Raw genomic sequence first — 19948 nt, 5'->3', positions numbered from 1 at the left:
GTTTAGATCGAGAAATTATAATTAGTCATAAGTACATGTATAAAATTTATGTTGAAAAGATTCAACATAAGGGAATTCTATATATGGAAATATTATAGCAGGAGACTGGTAAAGTATCATGTCTTTGTTAAGAATCGTATCTAATACGCTTCGGGTATGAGATCAATTGCATAAGCTGTAATATTCAACCGTTCTAATTTTTCCAAATGCCTAGGGCATTAAGAGGGAAAAGGACCAGAACCAGATGTGACTAAAATAATTAAACAACTGTCAGGAACAATCTAAGGTTCACCAATGATTGGTCACTTGTGAGCAGTTGGAAGTATAATAAAGGATGGACCGTATCAACATTATTATGAATAGATATGTATCTATTAAGAATGAGTTGTCGTATGGTAAATATGGAAATGTTTCCATAAATATGGAAATGTTCAAAAAATATACTTTGAATGTGAGACTTCATATCTGTGGAATTGTCTTGTAACAGTCTCCAATAGAGCACTTTGTAATATCATTGGCAAAATGTTTGTGATTTTGTGCTGTGACATTACAAAAGGATTATTGCATAAAATGTTAGAATCGAACATATTCTAAAAGTGGCAAGAATTTGGTATTCTTACACTTGTGATAAGGATTGGGAATTGTGAAATGAGACAAATTGGAAATGTTATTCAATTGATCTATTTCACAAAGTAAGGACTATATGTAAACATAGTATGCATGCTTAGAGCATGGGATAGATAATGTTATAATTCAAGTATTAAGTTGATTATCTGAAACATTATACAATGAATAATGTGTAACCAATATGGTGACTAAATAAAAGGGGTTTTATTTATACTCAAAAGTTTGAGATCATATTGAATTATATTATTCTTGTGTTTCACTTTGCATGTTTTGACTTCCTGAATTATAAGATTATTCAAAACTTACATAATCGATAATACTTTGGAAGTAGGTTTGAATGAAGATTGTCATGAATCTGTCTGTAGATTGTCTAAAGTGTTTAGACATAGCACAAGTTTGCTGCAAAGTTCATGAGTACTTATGTAATAAGATTAGAGTATTGGATTAAACCCAAGCTCACTTGAATCACTTCATGGATTTTATCACGAGTGATTAGTGAGAAGATAAAATCTTATATTCTTGAAACAGAGAGATATGAGTTACAGTTTACGAGTCGGCTGCTCATCGATAATACGTAAACGCACCAGTAACTTGGTGTTATAAAACATATTGTTGTGTGTGATTTGATGAGTAAATAGAGCAATCATATGATTCGAATTTTATCCGTTCCTTTTATCCAAAGTGGATAAAAGCGATATCTGTGGGCCCCTCGATGATTTAGTAATGACACCCTAAAGCGCTTGGCCAAGCCGGGACTAAGTTGATGTGTTCAATTGTAGTCTGTTGGCAGTCGTCATAAATCGGAAATCGGGAAACAACATATAGATAGAGAGAATGATTAAAATCCATGTCTCAGTCTATACGATATCTAGAATGGAGGAATATATGATCCCTTATCTAAAGGACGCGTTACTGATAAGATCAGAGTTGACAACGGCTTTTGAAAGCTACGATTGCTGATCAGGTTCCGAAGTCGTACTTTTAAAATAATTATTAGACTTATCCAAGTGGGAGACTGTTGGATTAGGTGTCTATGTCCATAACTATTTTGGTATGTACTTGACCCGATTATGAGCATGGTCCTTTTGGGTTGCCTTCACCATAGCAACTGATATGATGGATTAAGGATAAAGAGGATTAATTATGATTTATTAACATATTATGTGAATAATATATTAAAAGAGAAATCATATTATTTAATTAATATTGGTCAAGAATTAATTTTGTGGCTAAAAGAGATTAATTAAATAAAGGGCATTGATATTGTAATTTTATGATAGTTACAAATTTGGGCTTAGGATCCATAAAGGAAGCATGGATAAATTCTATATGAAAGTCCATATAGAAATCGTCCAAGGTCCTTCTGGAAGGATCCTATGGGCTGCTTAAGGCCTAAGCAAATGGATTAGGGTTTCCTAGTTGATAACCCTGAAAGCCTAAATATAAAAGGAACCCTTTAGGCTCCAAAAACATCACTAAGCTTTCTCTAGAAGATCTTGGACGTTTTTGGTGCTCCTCCTCCCTCTCCTAAGTCATCTTGTTGCTTATGGTGTTTGTGACTCCATTAGAGGTGCAACACTTGAGACACTAAGCTTTCAAAAATCAAGGTAAGATCTAAACCCTAGTTTATATGTTAATATCGATTATTGTATGCTAGATCTAGGGTTTATTGCTTTGGTATTCAATGTTGTATGTTCAATGTAGAAAAACATAGATTAAAGCAATTAGGGTTGCATGTACACCATATGAATGATGTTATGCTAAAAACCCATCAGTACTCAGTTGAGTTGACTTGGTTGACTTTTTGACTTTTCGAAATTGACTTGTTTTTGACCAAGTTGACTTAGAGGTATTTTAGGTATTTTGATTATAAGTTAAGTTTGGTCATGTTCCAATGAATAGGTGACCGGTAGAGCTGATATTTAGAGAATTGTCCTGATTAGCGATCTTTCAGACTGAGAGGTAAGTCTCCTCACTGTACTCGTGGGTCGAAGGTACCAATTTTAGCCTACTGGATTATGTGTGTAGGATGATAGCTGTCTTTGTGATACTTACTGTTATGCCTGTATATGCTTGTTGTCTTTGTGACTCTTGATGATATGATTGTATGCTTAGCTATAGGGGTGAAATAGACTCGATACCGGTTAAATGAGACGAAAGGGGGGGGGGGGGGTAAAATAGACCCAATATCATTTGAAAGAGGCCGAAAAGGGAGAAATAGACCTAATACCAGTTGAAAGAGACCGAAGGGGGTAAAATAGACCCAATACCGGTTAAAAAAGGTTGAAGGGGGTGAAATAGACCCAGTACTGGTTGAAAGATACCGAAAGTACTGGTTGAAAGATACCGAAAGGGGGTGAAATAGACCAAATACTGGTTGAAAGAGACCGAAAGGGGGGGGGGGGGGTGAAATAGACCCATTTATGTTTTTGGCTGTTATGATCTGTATGGTATGTTGTATTTTGGGGAACTCATTAAGCTTTGTGCTTACAATTTATGTTATGTTTTTGGTACTTCCAGCTCGAAAGGGAAGGGTCCGACATGATTGAACCGTATCCGCCCATGTTTTCCGCATTATGTGATTTTGGAATTTTGTACTATGATCTTATTTTCACTATAATATACTTTTGGTTGATTTGATATGACTATTAAATGCTTTTGTATGAATTAAAAACACAATTTTTATTTGCAATCTTTTAGATGTTACACATTACTTGTATTAGAGACTGTGGTTGGATCACAACACTTGTATGTAAGATCATGGTTGGATCATGGCAGGAATGAATGTAACTAGGTTGTAGCAACGAATGTGATTGTAAGACTATGGTTGGATCGCAGCTTTCACATGGGTTAAAATATACCCCTAGGGTTGGGCCCAGTGATATATATGGTATGTGATATTTTGGGGAACTCATTAAACTTTGTGCTTACGGTTTTATGGTTTAAATGTTTCAGGTACTTTTGGTTCCGAAGGGAAGGGCCCGACTTGATCGCATAACATCTCCTTGATTTTTATTCTGCATTGTTTGTTTGATTACTCTGATGTTGAGAATATTTATACTGTGATTGGTTTTGGAACAATTGTTTGTATCATTTTGAGTGTTTCGAAAATGAAAATTTTAGGAGTATTTTGGGGATGTTTCAATTTTTTTTTTTTTAAATTTTCTTTCCAATTTATCTTTTTCCAATGAAATCTCTATATTTATTATATTTATGTCCCAATCCCAAATGCAAATATCGAAGTGTTTAATTTACTGTTTTTCAATAAAATGTTTGATTTTATGTCATAATATCGTATATGTTCACATTTACTATGTTTGTTTAACTTTTTATTAGATTTAAGTAAAAAAAATATTTTTTTCTCAAATTCCAGAACTATTCATCCGATTTCGGACATGTTTCGGAAATACCAATTTTTTTTTTTTTTTCGAATTTCTAAATTTCAGTCAGGAGTCCGTAGTTCCAAAATGTCAGTTTGAAATGTATATTTTTTTTCAGAAAAAAAAAGTTTTTTTTTTTTGTTTTTTTTTGTTTTTGTTTTTTTTTTCGGAATACCCATTCCGGACTAAGTGGTTGTTTTTGCCAAAAACAAATTCTTTTTGTTATTATCTTCACATACAATTTAAAATGTGGTTAGATTACTTGATCAACGTCACGTCATCACGCGGGTATCCACCTAGTGTGTTTATATATATATATATATATATATATATATATATATATATATATATATATATATATATATAATATAATAATTATTAAAATAGAAATTATTGGGGAACGAGTAAATGAGACCGAGTATTTTTTTTTTTAACAGCCATGTTAGTATTTGCGAGATTGAATCCAAGACCTCTTAGAGACCGAATATTGATTGAGTAATCAGACATGTATAACCATAAATACTATTATATCCATCCCTAACGTGCAATTTGTTTTAGATAAGCTCCCATATACGGTTCCTGAAGTTTTGGGTTCGCTGGTCTTAAATGAGTTCAAAAGACAATAAATCAATGAGGGACAATTTCATCTTTTATGAAAAAAACCACCATCCTCACTAAGACTAGTGAGTGTGAGAAACTATTTAAGGGGTGTTATCACACCCAAAACGTGCCACCTCACATGTCATGTCAAAATGGTGTTATAACACCAAATGAAGGAAATGGATAATTTGTTATAACATCTTTAACTTTTCATGTCATTATTTTTATTTTTATTTTTATATTTTATTTTTTTTTGTCTTTTCCAATTTATTTATTTTTGATTTTTTTTCATTATATTTTGCCATCATTTCTATATTTATTTTTTCTGTTTTTTTTTTGTTTTTTTTGTTTTTTCCAATTTATTTATTTTTGATTTTTTTTTTCATTATATTTTTTTAATCATATTGGATTAATAAAAAAAAACATGCAATTTAATTAACTCCTAGATTAACCATAACATTAAAAACTAAAAAAAACATCACACACCAAAAAAAAACACAACGTTGAACGAAAAAAAAACCCAATCGTCCTAAAAACTAAAAACCGATCAACTAGTCATCCAAATATTGTCTTTTGATTTTCTCCTTTATCTTCCGGAGCACTAGCGCTTCTCGTGGTCCCATATTTGCTTAACTGGTCTGGAGAATTGCTAAATCCTTCACCATTTGATCTTTCTCAGTCTGCTTACGAAGAAACTTCAAGTGCTCACATTGTACATCAACCTTTTGTTGGACAATCAGATTGTGTTGGTCGAACTTTGCTTTTATTTCCGCCAACTCTTGTGCTCTTCTATCAATTTCGTCTGCGTGACGTTGAACACGTTTCGCTTTGTTGCGTCCGACCGATTGACGTGGGGGGAGATCTCTTCGATGTCATCAGGGATATCATCCGTGTCTGTGTTAAGGTCGACGTTCGTTTGTGCGTCGAAAACGTCAAACGAACTAGAATTGCGGGACCTCTTTGATTGTGCCTCCCCCGATGTCAGCGTCTTATTCCATTTTGGGTCTAGCCTAACAATCTCCCATATTTTTTGAAACTTAAAAGCATGCCCCATTTCCACTTGATATTGTTTCCTCACGACTTTGTAAACATCAAAATCATTCGCACCACTTTGCCTTTGCGATTCTAGTCTCATGAAAATCCCATTAAACTTTATGCAGCAGTGACTGATCGGAGTCTATTTGCTGCTAAGCATGTCGATATTCCGATATAGTTGTTTCTTCATAATCATGTGGAATTTGCCGAGCACGACTTCCAAAAACCCAACTCTCCACATATCATTTCCTATGGTTGGATTCTTTGAAGTCCCGCACCACGCCACAACCAAAGCATACTCCTCCTTCGGTGTCAACCAAAGTGGAGGCTCTTCTTCCGTATCCGCGACTGCTTTCCTTTTCCTTTCCCTTTCCCTTTCCCTTTCCCTTTCTGACGGCCTCCCGCTTGTGTTTTCGGAACAATTTCTGGTGGTGGTTGTGTGGGTGGTGGTTGCATGGAACTGAAAGCACTAAAAATGTTTTGTTGAAGATTTGGGTTTTGCTGCATGTAAGGGGATGTAGGAAATTGCATTGGGGGTGAGTTTGAGGTGAGCAGGTTCATATAACTTCCGTATTGTGCGAAACCCATTGGGATGGATGTGTTTGTGTTTGGAGACGGGGTGTTCGGGTTTTGCTCCATAGTTGGTTGAAAGGAAAAATGAGTTTTTTTTGAAAGTTGAAAGTAGATAGAAGATGAGAAAAGTTTTTTTGGTAAAATTTTATGTTTGGATGTATAGATAAAATAAAAAAGGTTAATTTTTTTTAACATATTAGTCGAAATTTTGATCGTTAAACGCGTCATGAAATGTTACGATGGCAACGAGTAGCCTCATAACGGACGAAAACGAATAGCAGGGGGGAGGGGGGGGGGGGGGGGGGGGCGTGGTAACAGTGTTGAGGGGCCGCCACGTCAGAACAACAACATGTGGGGGTTGCCCACACCGTTCAGTCTAAACTCAGTCTGCGAACCATGATGACAGATTTTCCAATAAAGTTAGCTTGCTAAATCTTGACAATTTTTGACATGCTTTATGTCTATCTTGACCAGAGACTTAGCTAAGAACAAGGCGTAAGTTCATGATGCATATTAAATCTTTAGACTATATATAATGGAACAAGTTGAAGATTTATAAAAAAAGTGTGTAGGCGTGAGGATGCTCTCTAGGGAGACGGATGGTCAGGAGTGCAAGGCTGGCGAATGGACGAAGGTTTACTGGAATAAGCAACACACAGAGAAGACAATCACATCATTTTATTATCAAACATACAACCAGACACTACCAATGCCATGCTAAACGATGCTTTTCAAAAATTAGGAAGGCTTGTGAATATCTATATACCAGGGAGGAAAGACAAAGGGGGCTCATACTTTTCCTTCATCAAATATGAAGGCGTAAAATATGTTCAGGTGCTATTAAACTCTTTAAATCGTGTGAGATGTGGCCATTGTATCACCAAGGTAAATGTGGCCATTGTATCACAAAGTCGTCTGGATTGGGAAGTTAAAACGAGTACACAAAATTTATTTCATTGGCTTACATTAATCCTAAAACTATCCTATGAGGATTTTGGCCACTCCCCATTTCGTTTCTTTAATTCATGGTTAATGAGAGACGACTTAAACGAGATTTTCTACAATGCTTCGGAGTCTTTTCATGGGTTTGGTGCACCAGACAGTTACCTTGCAGCCAAAAGTAAATTTGTAAAAAACACTATTAGAGAATCGAGACAAAAGGAATTAATCAAGGAACAAGCAGAACTGATATAACTCAAAAGTAAGGTTGTGAACTTGGATAAAATTGTTGAATCTCAAGTGCTCTCGGATTCAGAACGGATTTGTAAGTAGGATAATAAACTTAAAATCACTTAGCTTGAGGGCTTCCCTAAGATCGACTTGCAACAGAAGGCTAAAATCAATGGGTCATGAAAACACCCGGTTTTTTCATGGCACTAGATCTCAATAACAAGAATTGAGAAAATAGAATTCACGAGCTTACGATTTTTATGCTGCCAAATTTCAAGAGCAATGGCCCAGTAGACCTAAATTTATTAACCCCACTATAAGCAACTCTTCTTGGACCAATCTTCCTTCATGGAATCTTCTTTTACAATTCAAGAAACTAAAAGTGCTGTTTAGAGTTGTGGTGGGGAGAAAGCGTTGGGCCCCGATGGTTACACTTTCAAACTCATTAAAGCGAAATGGGAAACATTTAAAGGTGATATCATAAGATTTTACAAGCACTTTAAAGCAACAGATTCTCTCACATCTGGATGCAACTCATTGTTTATCACCCTTGTATCGAAAGTATCCAACGTGCTCAAATTGGGTTATTATCACCCAATTAGTCTCATACGGTGTATGTATAAAGTTGTGGCCAAATTGGGATGGAGAACTTAAAAAGAAAATCCACTGGGTGGATTGGTCGAAAGTCATCGCCCCAAAATCTGTTGGTGGTCTTGGAGTGGGAACTCTTCTAGCTCAAAATACATCACTCATAGTTAAATGGCAGTGACAATTGATGAATTAGAAAGAAAGTTTATGGAAAGCTGTCATTACGAGCATACACAACTTGAACAACAAACCGATATTCTACATAGCTAGGAAAACTGCAAATGACGTGTGGTGCAACATTAGAGGATCGGTTTTCAACCAATGGTTTCTCGTGGATGTGGAAGTTTGAACATAAAGGTGCAACAGCTGAACTAAGTGAGCTTCTACAATTGTACAATGATATTGGTGAATTGACAAATGCGAGAAATTCCAAGTTTGAGGTTACATTCAATCTAAACTCCAATGGGCAATACACTGTCCAATCCATGAGAAAGATAATTGAGTCAAAATTGATTTTATACAATGGGCAATCAATTTGTTGGTTAAAGTTGATCCCTCTAAAAGTAATTATTTGGAGAGCCTCAATGGGTAAAAACAACCATTAATCTACTCATTACATGTGGGTATACTCGGGTTGTAAGAGATTGGATATTTAAATGGTGTGGTATTTAAAACATGAATTTCTCAAATATTAATTAAGAATTCATTGATTACGTGGCTGCTTGGGAAAACTACCTAGGAAGAAATTGATCCTAAATATGGTGTTCTACTATTTTATCCGAAACATTTGGATGAAAATGAATAACAAGGTTTTCAAAAAAATTGGTGTGCCCTTGTCGAAAATTACTAACATCATTTCTTTATCATATATCTTGTGTAACACCATGGTAATCTTGGATGCGAAGATTGGGTCAAACGGAGTATTTCACCATTCTCTCATTTTCTGCTATAATTTTTGGTTCTTTCTCTTATTTCCTGTGTACTGTTCCTTTGCTCTCTCAGCTACTTGCTAGCACTGCCCTTTGAATGAATATTCGCTGTTTCCAAAAAAGTTGAAGATTTATCAACCAATCTCTATTTGTTTTTTTTATTGATCAAACTAGGCGAATGCCCGCGCGTTGCGCAGAAACACCTATATAGTTGAAGTTTTTATAAAATATAATTTTTTAAATATAACAATAACGTTGTTGTTAAATTTGATATAATAATTAATTTGTATATACTAAATTGATATAATATATTCATTATTTTGAATTATATGATAATGTATACATTTATTATAACTTCATAATCTCAATCGTTTGAATGACTTCTACCCGTGAGTTACACATGAATAAAATTAAATATAATATATGATTTGATGTTATTTATAGTTGTTTTTATTGTTAGTTAATTTTTTAAAATTTATTTGCTTAATGTTTTAATTTCTATCATTATAATTATTTAAAACATCAAACATTGTATTTTTATTTTAAAGCTAACAATATAATTATTTATATAGAGTTGTTTTTAACTATTGTTATTGTAAGTTATTTTAAGCTACTTATTTGAAAACTTTTAACGATTATAAAAATATATTTAAAAAATATTTTAGTTAAATTGAGATTACAATTTAGTTTGTGCTTTTATCACTACAATTTATCAATTTTAACTATTTACAAAATATTCTTTAGTTTTTTTTTAAATGGAACTGAAATTTATATTTGAGTTGATATTATAATGCGCAGAAACACTTATATAGTTGAAGTCTTTACAAATATATATATATATATATATATATATATATATATATATATATATATATATATTTTTTAAAATATAACACTAACATTGTTGTTAAATTTGATATAATAATTCGTATATTAATTTGATATAATATATTGATTATTTTGAATTATATGAATATACATCTATTATAACGTCATAATCTCAATTGTTTGAATGACTTCTACTCGCGAGTTAGACATCAATAAATTAAATATTATATATGGTTTAATACTATTTATAGTTGTTGTTATTTTTAACTAATTTTTTAAAATTTATTTGTTCAATGTTTTAATTTCTATCATTATAATTATTTAAAACATCAAACATTATTTTTTGATTTTAAAGGTAACAATATAATCATTTATATAGAGTTATTTTTAAATATTGTTATTATAAGTTATTTTAAGCTATTTATTTGAAAATTCTTAACGATTATATAAATATATTTAGGAAATATTTTAGTTAAACTGATATTACAATTTGGTTTTTGCATTTATCACTATAATTTATCACTTTTAACTATTTACAAAATATTATTTGGTTTTTTTAGTGGAACTGAAATTTATATTTAAGTTGACACTGTAATGTTATATTTAAATTAACAATTGAAGTATTTTGTCCAAACTGTTCAAAAGTTGTAGCTTTAAACTGATAATGGTTTACATGCAACAACATATTAAATATAATAAATTAAGTATAATATGTTAAAATTTAAAGAAATAACTTTATAAATAGAAGTAAATATATTATTTTAAAATTGAAATTTAGTCTATTTATGATTACACTTTAGGTTTGATATTTATTTAACCTTATTGACCAACTTACAATCATTATTAGAAAGACACTACAATTTATCACTTTTAACTATTTATAAAATAATCTTTGGGTTGTTAAATTAAATAAAATTTATATTTAAGTTGAGCCTATAATGTTATATTTTAATTAGTAATTTAAGTATCTTATACAAATTGTTCAAAAATTATACATTTAAAATGATAATGGTTTACATCCAACAATATATTAAAACTAATAAATTAAGTATGATATGTTAAAAGTTAAAAATCTATAATTTTATAAGAAGAATTAAAGATATTATTTTAATATTGAAATTTAGTTTATATATGATTACCCTTTAGATTTGATATTTATTTAACCTAATTACCAAATTATAATTATTATTATAAAGAAATTGAAAAGTCATGAGAGTTTCAAATGAATGTGGTGAAAGGAAAAAAGAATGAGGGTTTCAAATGCATGAGATTCAAGAAAAAATGCTAGCTTTATAAGTATGTATGATAATAAAGTTTTAGAAATAACCAATAATGCATGTGAAAATGGTGATACCTCAAATATACTCACTCGATACAAGCAATTCGTTAATGTTCAATAAATTCAAGTAATTAGACCCTCATAGGTGTTTTCACCATTCACAATTTTTATACCTAGTTGGCTATTTCTTATCCTCTTTTTCTTATTGCCTTAACGGCATCTTCATCATTGTTTACGTCATGAACTCGGGTAAGGATTTTGTGATGTCCTAATTTCAAGGTTTTTCTCTAAATGTCCACGTAAGTAGTGTTGGAACTTTTTTTCGCTGAATTTATAAATATGGTTTGTTGGACAAGATGAGAGAAAAGGCTGTAAACATTTTAAACAGATAGACGAGGAACTAACTCTACAAATCTATAACGATTTTCTCATTGAAATGCATGTAGAGTTGACGGATATGCAATTGGAGTTGGGAAAATGACAATAATGCCCTATGAACTTTCTAGGGTTGGTCCATTTAGTCCCTAAATTGTTTTTGGTGCTTTATGGGGCAACAAACTTGTTTTTGTCGGGTCTATTATGTAACTTTGCACAAAATGAAGGGGTAAACCGATTACCCCTTGCCACATAGACATGTTGACTCATTTGACTCTGTCGGCACCTGATCATAGAAGAACTCTTATAAATCCACCAATCGTGAACACATCAGCACCTCTGGTAAAAAAATATTGAGATAATATCCACTAAATTTTCATTGGAACGGTTTCTAGTGTTATCTAATAAGTTATATTCCTCTATGGTTTTCAATTGTTTGACCCGACAATTGCTAAAATGATGATTCCGGTTCTAATTCTTTGAAGCATTGTGATGCAGGAGGGTTTTCTGGTGATGGATCCAGCAAGATGGACTAAGATGTTGGAACTTTCTTTACTAATTTACTTTGTGGGACTTGTCCCACATTGGAAGCAAGAAAGAAAAAACACCTCCTTATAAGTCTAAGCCTCATAAGTTTATCAATATGGATAAAGCATTGGGCTAAGATTGATGGTCTTGGTTTGTGGTATTGGACTAGCCTAATTGGACTCAAAATAAGCTAATATCAAGAGAATATTTAATGGTCAAAAGATGGGCCTTGGGGCTCTTGGAGTCTTCCTGATTAATTAATTTTTGTTTTTATTAAATTCGTAATTACTGAATGACAAATATTATGGCAGTTATTTCCGGTTTTGACAGTTTCCAACTGTCATGATCAATACCTATATATACATGCTTTCAGTCATTTGTGGAGGGTTATAGAAATCATATTACACCACAAATTCTCTTGCAAATCCATTTTTTCTTGTAGATGAAGGGAACATAGAAATTTTGACAGATTCAAGATCACTTCTTTGATTGATTGTTGTATCCTCTAGATAGATCCCTACTAGGGAAATTTCTGTCTTAGGACACTGCAATTTGCAGGCCTCAATCTACATAATTTCGTATTTGTGTTTCTGTTGTAAACATCAACATTTAAGTATGTTTTCTGTTATGATTCTTTTATATATTTTTGATTTAACTGTGTCCGTTTGTTAGATTTTGTGTTTTGATTACTTTGTCATAACAATCTAAGACATAAATTAAAAGGTGAAGAATGGATCAAAATTCCATCATCAAAACATGTGGAAAAGCTTGAGAAATTCAAAGGCTCAGATTTTTGGAGATGGCAACAGAAGATGTTGTTTTATCTAACAACTCTTCATGTTTCCAATGTTCTCACCGATGATTCTCCCTCTCATCCTACAGGTGCAACCACTGCAGAAGGAACAACACCACCCATTGCAGCCCAATTGGCAGAACAACAAAGGGCTGTGGAAACTTGGAACACAAATGAATATAATTGCAAAGATTATATTCTAAATGCCTTGGATGATTCCCTCTATGATATCTACTCTACCATCACTACTGCAAGAGAGATATGGGAATCACTAGAAAAGAAATACAAAATAGAAGTGGCATGTTCCAAGAAATCCGTGATTGGAAAGTTCATGAATTTCAAGATGGTGGATACCAAATTTGTCTGAAAGCAAGTGGAGGAAATTCAAGTCATTGCACATGATCTTGAAGTTGAAGGTATGTGTATAAACTCTAACTTTCTTGTTGGTTTGATCATTGAAAAACGTCCTCCTTCTTGGAAGAATTTCAAACTATATCTTAAGCACTTAACTGATGACACGAGTTTTGAGCAACTTGTGTTGAGAATTCGTGTGGAAGAAGATAACAAATTGAATGAGAATGCAGATTCAAATTCCTTGTAACCAAGTGCAAACTCTGTTGGAGAAGCAAGTACCTCAAGGACAAAGCACAACAACAAGAAAGGGAAGCAAGGCTTTAAAAACTCTTCCAAAGATGGCAAAAATCATGGCCTAGACAAGAAGAATTTCAAGAAGAATTCTGGTCCATGCTATGTTTGTGGTAAAACTAGACACAAGGCCAAAGATGGAAGATTCAGGAGGGGTCAAGGAGGAAACAATGGAAAAAATGGTGGTAATTCTGGTGGAGGAAATTATGGTCAAGCCAACATTGTTGAATCACCAAATCAGTTTGTTGCTATGATTCAAACCAACATGGCTAGCAATTGTATGGATTAGTGGATTGATACTTGAGCCACAAGGCACATTTCCAACCCCCGAACCATGTTTTTTTTACATACCAGAAAGTCTTGGATTCTGAACCAATGTTTATGGGGGAATGGATCTACTGCAAAAGTTGAAGGAAAGGGAAAAGTGAAGCTACAACTGACTTCTGAAAAAGAACTTGTTTTAAGTGATGTCTTGCATGTTCCTGAAATTACTAAGAATCTGATTTCTAGTCCTATTCTTAGTAACAAGGGATTCAAACTTGTATTTCAGTCTGATAAGTTTGTTCTCACCAAAGGTGGGATGTATATTGTAAAGGGATACCTTAGTGAGGGTCTCTTCAAACTCAGTATCTTACCTTTGTACTATGGTGTTGAAACACCAAACAATGATGTAACCAATGTTAATGCTAATGCAATAATAGGCACTACTAGCCCCTTTTCTATGTACATGCATGATCCTTCATTTTTGTGGCATTCTCGTTAGGACATGTCAATTTTAGTTATATTCAAAGAATGAAAAAACTTGGCATGTTACCAAAATGTTCATTAGATAAAAACAAAAAAATGTGAAGTTTGTGTTGAATGAAAATTTTCACAACATCCTCATAAATCTGTTGACAAATCTAATGAAATACTTGGCTTAATCCACTCTGATTTATGTGATTTTAGAGCAACACCTACAAGAGGAGGAAAGAATTATTATATTTCTTTTATTGATGATTGCAACAAGTATTGCTATATTTATTTGTTAAATACAAGGATGAAGCCTTGAATCCTTTTAAGAATTTCAAGGCCGAAGTTGAAAATCAACTTGACAAAAAGATCAAAATTCTAAGGTCTGATCGAGGAGGAGAATATGAATCCAAAGACTTTGCTGAATTTTGTTCTTTATAATAGTATTATACATCAAAAAACTGCTCCATATACTCCTCAACAAAATGGAGTGGCATAAAGAAAGAATAGAACATTGAAAAACATGATTAATTCAATGCTAATTACTTTTGGAGCACCACATAATATGTGGGGAGAAGCATGTCTTGCAGCAAATTCAATACTTAATAGAATTCCTCATAAAAAGAGTGATAAATCACCCTATCATTTGTGGAAAGGGAGGTTACCCTCTTATAAAAGGATGAAAGTGTGGGGTTGCCTTCTTATGGTACAAGTACCTCTTCCTAAGAGAACTAAACTTGGACCAAAAACCATAGATTGCATCTATCTTGGCCCTTCCATGAATAGTGCAGCATATAGGTTTCTTGTGTATAAATCACATGTTGATGATATCCATAACCAAACCATCATGGAATCAGCAGAGGCTGAATTCTTTGAAAATAATTTTTCTTTTAATGATAAAGGGAAAGAGGTTAACTTCTCTAGGAAAAGACCTCTAGATGATGGACTGAATGAGACCATTCTTGACAAAAGTTTGCAATCAAATGAGGAGAGTTCTTCAAAGGTTAAAGAAGATAAATTAGAACCTAGAAGAAGCAAACGGGGCAAAATAGCCAAAGATTTTGGACCTGATTACATGACCTATGTAGTGAATAAAGAGCCACAAACTTATAAGGATGCTATGGATTCTTCTGAAGCTCCCTTTTGGAAAGAGGCAATCAAAAGTGGGATTGAGTCCATTGTGCAGAATAATACTGGGAAATTGGTAGATTTTCCACCTAGGTAAAAACCAATTGGGCACAAATGGATATTCAAGAAGTAGTTTAGACCTGATGGTACCATTGAGAAGTAGAAAGCTCGTTTAGTAGCTAAAGGGTATCGTCAAAAGGAGGGCCAAGACTTCTTTGACACCTATTAACCTGTTACAAGAATCAAATCAATTCACACATTAGTAGCAATTGCAGCCATTGACAATTTGGAAATACACCAAATGGATGTGAAAACTGCCTTCTTGTATGGTGAACTAGATGAAGAGATATATATGAATTAACCTGAAGGGTTTGTGGTTAAAGGTCAAGAAAACAAAGTCTATAAGTCAGTTAGATCACTTTATGGACTAAAATAGGCTCCAAAGCAATGGTATGAGAAGTTTGACAACACATTACTTTGTAATGGATTTAGAATTAATGAATGTGATAAATGTGTTTATGTCAAACAATACAAGAATGCATGTGTCATCATATGGTTGTATGTGGATGATATGCTTATAATTGGTACTAATTTGGATATGGTCAATCAAACCAAGAAAATGCTACACTCTTCCTTTTCCATGAAGGAATTGGGAGTAGTAGATGCGATCATTGGTGTAAGAGTTCAAAGAAGACCAGATGGTTATACTCTTACTCAATCCCATTATATCGAGAGTTTACTCAAGAAGTTTGGACACTATGATGACAAGCCGGTAGTCACCCCCTTTAATCCTTCAAGTCATCTTAAGAAGAATAAAGGTGATAGTGTAGCTCAATTAGACTATACTCAAGTTCTTGGTAGCTTAATGTGTTGGATTAGTGTCTAAGTCCATAACTATTTTGGTATGTACTTGACCCGATGGTGCATGGTCCTTTTGGGTTGCCTTCACCAAAGCAACTTGATAGGATGAATTATGGAGAGAAAGGATTAAATATGATTTATTAATATATTATGAGAATAATATATTAAAGGAGAAATCATATTGGTTAATTAATATTAGTCAAGAATTAATAAGAATTAAGTTTATGACTAAAAGAGATTAATTAAACTTAAGGGACTGGAATTGTAATTATAAGATAATTGCAATTGGGCTATGGATTGCCTTATATTATAAGGTTGGACGAATTCTATGGGGAAACCCATTAGAAATCGTCCTAGGCCTTTAAGGAAAGGAGTCCATGGGTTGCTTAGGGCTTAAGCATCCAAATTAGGGTTTCCTTGTTAGATAACCCTAATAGCCTCCCTATATATAGAACCCTTATGCTCCAAAAACGGGGTGAACTTGTTCTCTAGGGTTTCCACATGTTTTTGAGAGCCTACTTCTCTTCTCTTCTTCATCCTCTTGCTCTTGGTGTTTGTGAACCATTAGAGGAGTGACATTTGTGACTCTAAGCTTTCTAAAGTCAATACAAGAAGGATTTGGGATTGTTATTGCTACATAACAATCAAGGTATGATCTAAACCCTAATTTATATGTTATATTGATTATCATATACTAGATCTAGGGTTTATAGTCTTGGATGAATTGCATGTACAATAGAGTAACCTAGATCCAAGCATTAGGGTTTGTATGAGCACATAGGATGTTCTTATGGCTAAAATCCATCATAATGTATATTATGAATTGTACTAGATTGGACTTGGCTTATAGTGTAAGTAGATTGAGCCGTTACTCCCACAATCCTGGGACAGATCATTGGTATGCATTAGTGAGAGTGCTTAGATATTTAAAGCATATAATGAATTATGGATTGCATTACATGAGATATCCTCCTGTTCTTGAAGGGTATTCTGATGCAAATTAGATTTCCAATATTTTAGAGGCAAAATCCACAAGTGGATATGTGTTCACTATTGGTGGAGCTACTATCTCTTGGAAATCATCTAAGCAAACTATGAATACTCATTGTACAATGGAAGCAGAGTTTGTTGCTTTAGACAAAGCTGCCGAAGAAGCTGAATGGCTTAAAAGCTTTCTAGAAGGTATTCCTCTGTGGCCTCAACCTGTTACTGCCATTGGCATACATTGTGATAGTATGACTGCTCTTACTAGAACACAAAGTTAGATATACAATGGCAAGTCGAGACACATTAGGCGCATATATATTACAACAAGAGACTTGTTGAAGAATGGAATCATTTCCATTAGTTACATAAAGTCAAAGGAAAATATAGCTGATCCATTGACAAAAGGCCTTATTAGAGAGCAAGTTCTCTTCACATCGAGGGGAATGGGCTTAAAGCCAACATAATGAGTCACCACCTGGCGGAAACCTAACCTAGCAACATTGGAGATCCAATGGTCTAGGTTTAATAGGACAACTAGTTGGGGAAGACTCAAAGAAGCACCAATACAAAGGTATGCTCACTCCTATGATATTTATCTTCTGTTTTCCATTGATGATATAGGGATGAATTCTTTATTCTTAGTAATGCTGATAGCTTTTATAGTGGAATAGTACGTATTGTTCCAGATTAGCATTACTTATGTGAGATGGATGTGAGGTCGCGTCTTTGGGAGCTGATATGTCAAAGCTCTCTAAAAGTCTCATGAAGAAAGGATTGTTCACGACCGAAATGAACACAATGGTAAGAAATGATCTATGTTTAAATATGATATGTGTGATGCTTTTTTTTTATTCTACTATACAAAGTGGTTAGTTCAAGACTCGAGTTCACTACCCACCAAGTAGATCCAAGTAGTACTCACTATGAAATATTCAAGTTTTACAAAACCTATTCAGATGCATGTCATATCTTACTTCCCTTATTTTAATATCAAAATTCACTTATTCTCTATTCAAATGTGGGGTATTCTTTGAGTTATAGAAAATGTGGGGTATTGTTGGAACTTTGTTTATTAATTTACTTTGTGGGACTTGTCCCACATTAGAAGCAAGAAAGAGAAAGCTCATCCTTATAAGTCTAAGGATGTGTTTGGTTGGGTGGAATGGAATGACAAAGGAATGGAATTGACTAAGTAATGGAATGGATGAGCTAATGGAATGCTTCATTACCTTTCCATTGTCATGTTTGGTTATGTGATGGAATGAAATGACTCATTCATCTATGTTGTTTGGTATGTACAAAAAAGAGAAGGTAATGGAATAAAAATAATTTTCAATGACAAAAATACCCTTACAACACAAAATTCATAGAATTCAATAAAATTCAACATTATCTATCTGGAAATTATAGTTTCTATTCTAAATGGTTTATATAAATAAGAACTTTTATTTATAATTAAAAAATCTATCTCATAAAACCATATCAATGTCTAACCAACCCTAAAAAATAAAAATTATCATACTTTTCATAACTTAAAAAACTGCAATATCATAAAAAGCCATATAAATAACGTACAACTTCATGGTTCCTGATTCTTTTTGCCTTTCTTGGTCCTCCTTTGATAGAAGAACAAGGATGGGGGCTTATCATATACACAACATATGTTCATCCCCCCTTTTACAAAAATCAAGTTTTCTTATCATATTTATACAGCAAACAAACAATAATTTACAACTCTGATTATATGATATAATTAGCACACAGAAAGAAGAACACACAATGAATAGAACAAAAATTAGATAAACAAAAATAAATGCAGAGAGATGCTAACCTTCACAAATGATATTTCTTGATGAGTATAACTTCAGACCAACTTGAAAGAAATCTTAAAAAGGGGATTACCAGTAATAAGAATGGTCGGATGAAACCCTATATAGAGACGATATGCTGCCATTCGTGGCTGATTTTATGAGATTTTGGTTGCTAATTTGTTTCAGATTTGGAGGGAAATCGATTGATATCTAGCTGATTTTTCTGCGTTCATGATATATTCCAGGGGCAAAATGGGAAGATGTGTAATAGCGCTTGAATGGAATGAAAAAAAATCAGGGGTACCCCCTTGAATGAAAACACCGTGTTCAGAGGGAATGGGATTCTCTTTTGAATGAAGATATCCTTTCCTTACTCCAACCAAACACACGTCTTGCCATTCCATTTGAATGCTTTATTCTTTTCCTGCCTTAATTACCCCTTACCAAATGCGCCCTAAGCCTCATAAGTTTATCAATATGTATAAAGCATTGGGCTAAGATTGACGGGCTTGGTTTGTAGTGTTGGACTAGCCTAATTGGACTCAAAATAGGCTAATATCAACAGAATATTTAATGGTCAAAAGATGGGCATTGGGCCTTGGGGCTCTTGGAGTCTTCCTTGTTATTTAAATATTTTTAATTACGAAATTAATTTTTATTTTTATTAAATTCGTAATTATTGAATGACAGGTATTATGGCAGTTATTTTCGGTTTTGGCAGTTTCCAACTGTCATAATCAATACCTATATATACATGCTTTCAGTCATTTGTGGAGGGTTACAAAATTCATATTACACCACAAATTCTCTTGCAAATCCGTTTTTTCTTGAAGATGAAGGGAACATAGAAATTTCGATAGATTCAAGATCACTTCTTGGATTGATTGTTGTATCCTCTAGACAGATCCCTACCAGGGAAATTTCTTTCTTAGGACATTGCAATTCGCATGCCTCAGTCTACATAATTTCGTATTTGTGTTTCTGTTGTAACCATCAACATCCAAGTATGTTTTCTGTTATGATTCTTTTATATATTTTTTATTTAATTGTGTCTGTTTTTTAGATTTTGTGTTTTGATT

Source organism: Lactuca serriola, chromosome 4 (genome assembly GCF_051521515.1).
Source record: "Lactuca serriola cultivar US96UC23 chromosome 4, Lser_US96UC23_V15, whole genome shotgun sequence".
NCBI classification, from domain to species: Eukaryota; Viridiplantae; Streptophyta; class Magnoliopsida; order Asterales; family Asteraceae; genus Lactuca; species Lactuca serriola.
The sequence above is the reverse complement of the archived record's forward strand: the minus strand, read 5'-3'. Positions refer to the sequence as shown.